Raw genomic sequence first — 9,159 nt, 5'->3', positions numbered from 1 at the left:
GACCATGCAAATTATTGGTTGTTATAAATTGCATACTTCTGAAAGAACCAGTCACAGTTCTATTCTACATGACAGCATTAGTGCAAGTGCTTGAGAAACTTTTGGATTTTACCACCGCGTCATGTCATCCATGTATTGTATTTGCAACCACCCTACCAGCTTCAATCTCCAATGGTAGTTTTGTTCAACACAAAAAACAATAGTGTGCAGGTGAGGGTGGTGGGACATGTCAAAGGTTGTGGGTTAGCTGAACTTGGAGTATTCAATGTTCAAACCATTGGGTTGTAAGCTACACAAGGGTGAATATGTAAATTGGAAGAGCTACACCTGGGTATCTTACAACCCAATGGTATGAACATTGAATATCAAGTTCCCAATCTGTTGCTCTCCTCCCACACACAATCATATGTCCAAGTAGTTTTCTTCTCCTTTTCTTTATCCCTCCCCTACCCTCCCTTATTCCACCAACTTCTGTGCCACACACCCACCCCTCCTCCTTCTGGTTAAAATTACCCATTATCCCCTCCCAATATGGTTTGTACCTATTACCTCTCGGCCTCTATCCCCTTTGTACTGCGATGTATTGATAATCTTTCCTCTTCCCTATCAGTCTTATTGAATGAATGAATGAATTAATAAGTTTATTGGCCAAGTATGTGCATATACAAGGAATGTGCCTTGGTGCTCCGTTCACAAATGACAACACAAACATACAGTTAACAATTAAGAATAAAGCATAACCACATCAAAACAATAAGGAAACAATATTACAGTCTAAACATGTGGGTGAAAATAAACAAGAGCAAAAAAGAGACTACAGACTTTGGTTATTGAGTAGAACTACTACTCGAGGAAAAAAAGCTGCTTTTATGTCTGGCTGTGGCTGCTTTGACAGTCCAGAGTCGCCTTCCAGAGGGAAGTGCTTCAAAGATTTTGTGGCCAGGGTGAGAGGGTTCAGAGATGATCTTGCCCGCTCGCTTCCTGGTCCTTGCAGTGTACAGTTCGTCAATGGGGGGAAGGTTGCAGCCAACAACCTTCTCAGCTGATCGAACAATCCGTAGCAGCCTCCGGATATCGTGCTTGGTGGCTGAGCCAAACCAGGCCATGGTGGAGAAAGTGAGGACAGACTTGATGCAGTGTCTTGATCCAAAATGTCGACATACCTTTTGGCTCCATGGATGCCATTTGACCAGCTGTGTTCTTCCAGCATTCTGTTTGTTGTTAACTTTAAAATACTTCAAGAAGTACAAACTGACCTACAGTTTCCCCTCTTTTAGTTTGCTTCTCTTCTTGAACAGCAGAGTATCATTTGCAATTTTCTAATCCTATGGGACCTCGCCTGACGCTGTTGATTCTTGAAAGATCACCACTCTCTACAGCCAGCTCTTTCAGAACCCAATAATATTTAATTCTGAATTTTCTCTCCATATTTTAATGGAGGCATTGAGTCACTGAATAAATGGGATTAATTGCATAAAGAACTAACAACTATGAAGTGTCAGCAAAATTAGGCAGCATAACACCAATTAATTACATGTAGAAATATTAATTTGCTTTCAATTTGGCATCTGATACATACATTTGTAATAGGTGTCACAATGGCCACAGAATTAGGAAAGGTGCAATTGCATGCCACACTCAAGCTGCAGGAACCTTGTGTTAATCAAAGTCTGATGCCACTGCTGTCAAACCAGAGCTCAATAATACAGTTAACATCACATATTGAATATACATGAAGGATCACGTACAATCCTGCACTATTTAAAAGGATCATTAAAAGCTTTCAGGTTAGTAATTGAATATTTTTTAACTGAATTTTCTAAGTTCCTTTAAGAGCCTAAACATAGTGCTGTGGTAGAAGCTAACAGGTTTCACGGTTGGTACTGATTCCATTATATTCATGGAAAGCGAGGTCTATAGGGCCTCATTGGATGATGAATAGTAATAAAGACAGGTGAAAGAAATTGTGACTTTTAAATGAAACTGAATACACCAACTACTATCCTGCAAGATTTTGATATCTTAACCTTCTTTATTCATTGTGAGTGGTACTAATGGCAATTATTGGTCCTATTTTTGTGCACTAAATATCTGATCAGATTAAGGTGTTCTAACATATTACACTTCTGTCAAACACAAAGTGCTGGGGGAACTCAGCGGATTAGGCAGCATTTGGGGAGGGAATGGAGAGACGACTTTTCGGGTTGGGACCCTTTTCAAAATATTGGAGATGGGAAGATTATACTGAAAAAGAATGGTGGGAGTGGGACAAAGCCTGCCTGATTGGCAGGCGGGTGGAGTACGTGACAAACGCTGGAGGTGAAAAGGAGACAAATGGGTGTCAATTAAGGAGAGAAGAGGAGGGGTGAAATGTAAAGCCAGAGGGGGGAAATGGGTGGAAATGTGGGACTTGGAGATGGGAGATGAAGGAAGGAAGGGAAAGGAGCAGTTTGACTGGGGGGGGGGGGTTGGAAGAAATGGGTGAATACCGGGGTGGGGTGCATACGAAAGAGATGGGGGTAAGGGGGTTTATTACTTAAAATTGGAGAATTCAATATTCATAATGTTGGGTTGTAAACCACTCAAATGGATACTGTGCCAGGAATAAGAACAGCTTGTTTACAGCATGGAGTGCCACCACACTGGAGCAAAACTCCGCCAACATGCACAGAATGGCATTAATATTTATGGCATCCTAATAATTGCATAATAAATATTCAACATTCATAAGATTATCTTCATTTGTGCATATTATTATTCTGTTCATGCAACTTTACTGTAGCTCTTTTTTTGTCACCAGCTTGGAAAATGTTAAATCCTACCCATTAAATCAGTTTTAAATCCTGAGAGTAAAATCCCATAAATAGCTCAAATTAAACTGTTTCTCAACATTTATTTTAAAAAGAAGTTAAATCTAATTTCCTTTGTTTAGGAATTAGAATGTTGGATATGTATTACTATTAAAATGCTCATTTGATAATATGTAATATTTAAGTAATTCACCGGTAAAAATTGTTTTATTATGGAAGTGGAGATTTTTTAAAAACAAGCAAGTAGAATGGGATTCACCCTACAAACTTTCACAAAATGATTTGTAGAGCATAATGCATGAAACTGAAATGCCACATAAGTGTGGCACAAGAGGATCATGAAATATCTCATTGTGCATGCAATGAAGATGGATTTATGTAGCTGTGGCAAACATTGCCCTCTTCTGCAAGTGTGCAAATGGTGCATTTAGGTTCTACTTGTAACTAAGCCGGAGGCATCCAGGGGCATGGAGGCTGAGCGATGATTATTGAGGGTGAAGGATGACACGTTCACGGGCCAATGTCGAAGAGACGTTGGAAAAGTTAAGTCAGCAGAGTATGTCCCTGGAGGCACTGAAGCAGCCTGGGGCTCAACCAGAACAGGCACTGTTCCAAGTGGCTGAGTGCGCAGAACAGACAGAGGCACAGAGTAGCAGAGGAGGACATCAACATGTAGCCTGGCCAGGATATCCCCTGCAATTCCAACCCAGTGTCACCACCACAACGGGCCTTTATGGCCAAGTTAAGACTCCAACATTTTTTGATAATTCTGATTTAAGATGACGACTAAAACGTGGCAACTTTTGTCTCAGTGTGGTCTTACACTGTTATACTTAGTATGATTGTGCCTAATGTATAGCAGGATTGTCAATGAACTGTATGGAACAAGAAAATTTCACTATACTTAAGTACGTGACAATAAAATACCATTGAACCATTGAATATGTGTAGATTACATCCTGGTGCAAATCATTTGAATTACTGGCTGATTTTGCTATTTTTTACATATGATGAGTTTCTATGTCCATCATTTCTTCTTATATTTTTCTGAAACCCTATAAATCTCTCCAAAATGTTCTTCTAGTCATTTTCCTTTTCCCGGATATTCATTTGCAATGATTTATCATAATTTCAGAAGAACTTGTCAAGCAATTCACAAAATGGATAACATTTCAAGGAAGCAAACAAAGATCATAACCTTGCATCTACATTGCTCAAAGTCACAGCGACAGATCACAAAGTTGGTAGAGGAGAGCCAAACTTGTGTATCCAGAATTGTCGTGCAAGGGTCTGAAACTGGGTCTCTATCACCCAAGAGGTCTGGCAGGTACGGCAGCAAAAACGCATCCAAGAGATGAGGCCACATTGATTCAGGAAAGTAAGAAGGATCCAAGAAAGCAAGTGATGCCCTGGAAAAAGAGATGGAGGCAGCAAGAGTCTCAATATGCACAAGCACTGTACGCTGATGTCTCATTTAAATTGGTCATATAGCCAGAGGACCTGTGAAAAAACAACTAACTGCTGTAAAGAAGAAGAAACAATACCAGTGGGCCTTAAAATATAAAGATTGGACATATGAGGAAGGTGTTATTTCCTGCTTCACCCCCCATCGTTGTCAACATTTTCAGAGATCATGTGAGAGCTGGTAAGAAAATGCTACGTTGATCCATTCATCAAACCTTCTAAAAAGAGATTGCAGTATTAAGAAAAAAAAAGAAGAATATTTTATAAAACCCTGGAATTTAGAAGAATATGGAAAAGGATTCTGAGGGAGATTGATTGGATAGTTACGGAGAGGCATTCCCGCAGTTCAAGATTCTAGAACAGGATCATCATCTCAGGATAAAACATTAGTCATTCAGATTAAGAAGAGGATAAGTTTCTTTATACAGATTGTTGTAATTTTTGGAATTCTTTATTTTAAAAAGGCTGTTAATGGTCACTGAATTTGTTCATTGCAAAGGTTGATAGATTTTTGGACATGAGAAGAATCTGGATATAGGCACTGGGCAGGGTTGATCTTCTTGATTGATGGAATTACTTTGAGAACCATATGGCCTGCTCCTGATTTTATTTCTTATTTTCCCAAAGGCTCACAGGGTAATGGGCTTCTTCTACATGTGCACCAGGAGCTGTTTTCGCAATGTAAGAGGTTTTTACTCCCTGAACATGGATCTTTTCTGTAAGTTTGAAATGAAAGTCTTGATGTCCAATGCCAAATATCTAGAGGACTAAAGTGACTCCTTCATTTTCAGGCATCTAATGTGTCATGCTTCAACCATTGTATAGAAGGATTAATCATCAGTTGGGATTAGTCCAAATTCTCACCATTTTTAATCCAGTATATAAATGAAGTGCACAATTATAATTGAACAATTGAAGAAGGGTCCCAAGCTGAAACATCACCTATCCACGTCTTCCAGAGATACTGCCTGACCTAATCAGTTACTCCAGCACTTTGTTTTTTACTTGATTCTTACATCAGCAGTTCTTTGTGCCACCTGTGAACAATTACATGTTATGCTTTACCCATAGACCTCTTTCAATCCATATATCTATCCAAGTGTATTTTAAAAGTCATAATGCATCGCTTCTACAGCTTCCTCTTGTAGCTCATACGTTGTACAAAATAACCCCTGAGTGAAAACATTGCCCTTGAGTCACTCTTAAATTTCTCCTCTCTCAATTAAGTCCATGACCTCTATTTTTGAAACCTCCACCCTGGGAAAAGGACAATGAGTGTTCACTTTATCTATGTCCCTCAGCCTTCCACATTCCAAATAAGAAGGTCCCATGTGGTCTAACTTCTCCCCATGTACCATATACACAGGATTGTGAGGTTGCAGTTACTCTTTGAATATTTTAAGGGGCTGTGCCGCAAATTCTGGTTAGACTTCAGTTCTAATCTGATTTTTGGTCACCTGGTGCAGAGAATTGAGAATTGGTGAGAAGACACAAAATAAATGTAGGAATAAAGGTTTTATTTCTCAAGTTGGCAGATTGTGGCCAGTGGCGTATCACAGGTATTGGCCTTGAGTTCAATCTATTCATGAACTTTATCACAATTTAGCTGAGAGGACACAAATCATGTCCAAGATTCCCAGTAAATCAAAACTATGTGAGATTGTAGGTAGAAAGAAGGGTATAATGAGGCCTCAATGGAATATAGATGCAGCTGTGTGAGTGGGCAAGAATATAGCAGATGCAATATATTGTGGAGAAATGTGAAGCTATCCACTTTCATGTATAAACCAGAAAATAATATTTGTTAAATGGTGAGAATGAAATGAGATCTCACTGAAACTTCAAACTTCAAAAAGAGGGATTGATGGATTGAAGGCAGGAGGTTGTTTCTCTTGGCTGATGAATCTGCAACCAGGGTCACAGTCTCAGAATGCAGGGTAGGCCAGTTAGGATTGAGATGAGAAGAACTTGCTTCACTCTGTCCCAAAGGTCTATGAAGCTCAGCCATGGAGTTCAATCAAAAAAATATTGATTCCTCAAATGCCAAAAAATCTAAGGATGTGTGAATGGAGCATGAAAATGATGTTGATGTAAAAATAGCCATGATCTTAAAGAATAGTCGAGCAGACACAAAGCACCAAATGACCCAATCTTTTATGTTCTTATGTTAAAGCTATCAGGAGGCTTTGGCCTAGAAATTCCACTGCTGCCTCCTCCAGTGGACAATCCTGAGATCCGTGCAATATTGTGCACAAGCCATAATGTTATCTTCACTCCATATCAATTGATGGTCATGTTGTATTCTCTCCCCTTCACTGATGAGAAAGGTGGCTAGCAACATCCGGCAAGCTGCACCCACGCACCGATGACAGCTATTGTCTATTATGGGGATCCTCTACTTTATATGCATTGTACTAATGTTATCATCACAATCCTCATTCATTAACTATTCCTTCCCTGATTTATACTTTCAACTGTTTGATAATATCTGCGGTACACATCAACTTTTGAGTTACACATACTTGAAACAACGAGTTCCATTAAAGCACCAATCAATTACTTCAGTCCTTTGAAATGCCAACATTATTTGTGATATTCCATCATAAAAAATAAAAAAATTCCTTTACATCTTGCTTTCTCTCTCCCACACAGAATTCGCACAAATCCATTATCAGGTGCGTTTGATGCTAGTTCTACAAGAAAACAGTGCTAGAAATTCAGATTCAAAAAGAGACAGCTACATTCACTGATCTATTTCTCTGCATAAAAATGTCCATTTGAAAGTCTATTTATTGATAATAGAGCCTGATGTTATTTTATAATGGGATGAGGTATTTCCATCTGGAGTGAACCTAACAGGACACCATGGCCTTGTTCTAGACATTCACAGACAATTTAATTCAAATGAAATTCCATTCACAGATCTCAAAGATTTAACATTTACACGCTTTTCTCTCTTGCCAGCCTGTCGACATGCTGGTTCTGCCTTCATATCTCATGGAAATTTATGTATAGCCATGTAGTGGGATAAGAAAAAGTTGATCAAGAGTGCATGGATTGCAATTTGTACTACATAATCAAATCAATATCAAGCAATATTGGCTATGGACAATATTACAGTATTTCGGCCATTACAATTTAAACACTTAAGTGAGTTGGCTTCCATAAGATCCAATGGCTGAGAGGTTAAATGGTTTCTTGTTAAAATATCAAAGACTATGTGGACTCAATCCATGTTTTTCAACATATTGTGCATTTTAATCAAAACATTATGATACATATGAACTTCCCACTAACTTGCTCATGTGAAAAGTGGGTGCTGAGGCATATAGAATTACCAACTTATGTGGTAATCACTGTTACAATATTAGCAAACAATAGCTCGACTACCTTATTATGTAGTATTATGTAAGTGTTATCATAACACACAGTTGGCAAGAATTATATAATCAAGCAAAATAGATAAATGAAGTCTTCACAGATCCTCAGCAACATACTTTTAACCATCTCTACATATCCAAAACATTCACCTGAACTAGATAGCAGTTTTGAAACTGTAAGAAAATTAATTAAGTTTTTTGAAAAGGGTATACTAATAAACAAACATGCTGACTATTTTAACTTGTTTGATAAACAAAATGGATAAAGTGTAAAAAGTGACCCCATTCACACTTGATATCAAAGCAAAATTACTTGCTTTGTTGTGAGAAATACACCATTTATCCATGTGGTCTTAGACACTATTTCAATGGGGAAATTGATAAATATGTGAGAAAGAAAATGGGCGGCATAGTGGTGCAGAGGTTAGTGCTACTGCCTCACAGCTCCAGTGATCCAGGTCCATTACTGATTTCCTTGCCATCTTTATGGAATTTTCACATTCTCCATGTGACCAACTGGGCCTCTCTCAGGTGTTCCAAGAATTGATAGGAACGTTGGGGAGATTGATGAGACTAAATTGAGAGTTTCTGAGTGTAAAGTTCCAAGGGGAACATTTGAGAAGTTGCAGCACAGTTATTGCAGGAGGCCACAGACCAACGGGTGGCACAAAACCTGTGCACTCTGTAATCTATGGTTGCAATTTTGGCATTGAAGTCAGGTTTCAAACTTCTGGTACTTTCCAATGTTCCATCTGTTGGAGCCTGTGGAATTGGTGGCAGAATGTACAATTTTCATTTCTAATTAAACATAGAACAGGACAGCGCACAAATGCCCCTCGTCCATGATGTCTGTGCTGAACAGGATGCCAGATTAAACTAATCCATTCTGCCTGCTTGTGCAAAGTCCTGTCTGGTCCCTCCTTCTGTTGGACTGTCCACATACTGTTTCAAGAGACCCTCTTGCATTGCACCTAACAAATTCTGATCTGTCTTAGCTTTTTGCATTAAGAAACTCCTATCAATATTGGGGAAGTTAGTCACTCACTACAACAACCTTGTTGCTTTTACATCTTTCCATAATCTGTCCATATTTCTATTCCTCTATCTGCCGCTCGGTATTAGGACGCCTATAATACATAGTGATCGCACCTTTCTTATTTTTTAGTTCTACCCATATTGCATCAGTGCATAAACTCTCCAGTGAGTCCTCTCTGAGTGAATCTGTGACATTCTCCCAATTAGTAATGAAATTCCTCCACCTATTTACCTCCCTTTCTATCATAATCATCAAAACCCTGGAGGTTGAGCAGCCAGCCCTACCATACAATGCGATTGAGATTCAGTTTTCAACGCCAAATTCGCAGTATGGGATTCTAAAATCTGAAGACCATGCATACCAACCTTCAGTTTGAAAAATGATCCTTTACCATTTATTTTTCTTCTGTTTCTACGCATGATGCTCATGATCCTTTACTTTCATGAATCTCAGTGTTGCCAACCAGCTT

General features: G+C 38.8%; 1 protein-coding gene across 1 annotated transcript in view; it reads right to left on the bottom strand.

Moving 5' to 3' along the window:
• Positions 1 to 9,159, bottom strand: part of tex264b (testis expressed 264, ER-phagy receptor b) — a 236,554-nt gene that overhangs the window by 181,094 nt on the left and 46,301 nt on the right. The window lies entirely within an intron of this gene.

The sequence above is a fragment of the Rhinoraja longicauda genome, chromosome 17 (assembly GCF_053455715.1).
Source record: "Rhinoraja longicauda isolate Sanriku21f chromosome 17, sRhiLon1.1, whole genome shotgun sequence".
Classification (NCBI taxonomy): Eukaryota; Metazoa; Chordata; class Chondrichthyes; order Rajiformes; family Arhynchobatidae; genus Rhinoraja; species Rhinoraja longicauda.
Note: the sequence above shows the minus strand (reverse complement) of the source record. Positions and strands in the feature narration are given on the sequence as shown.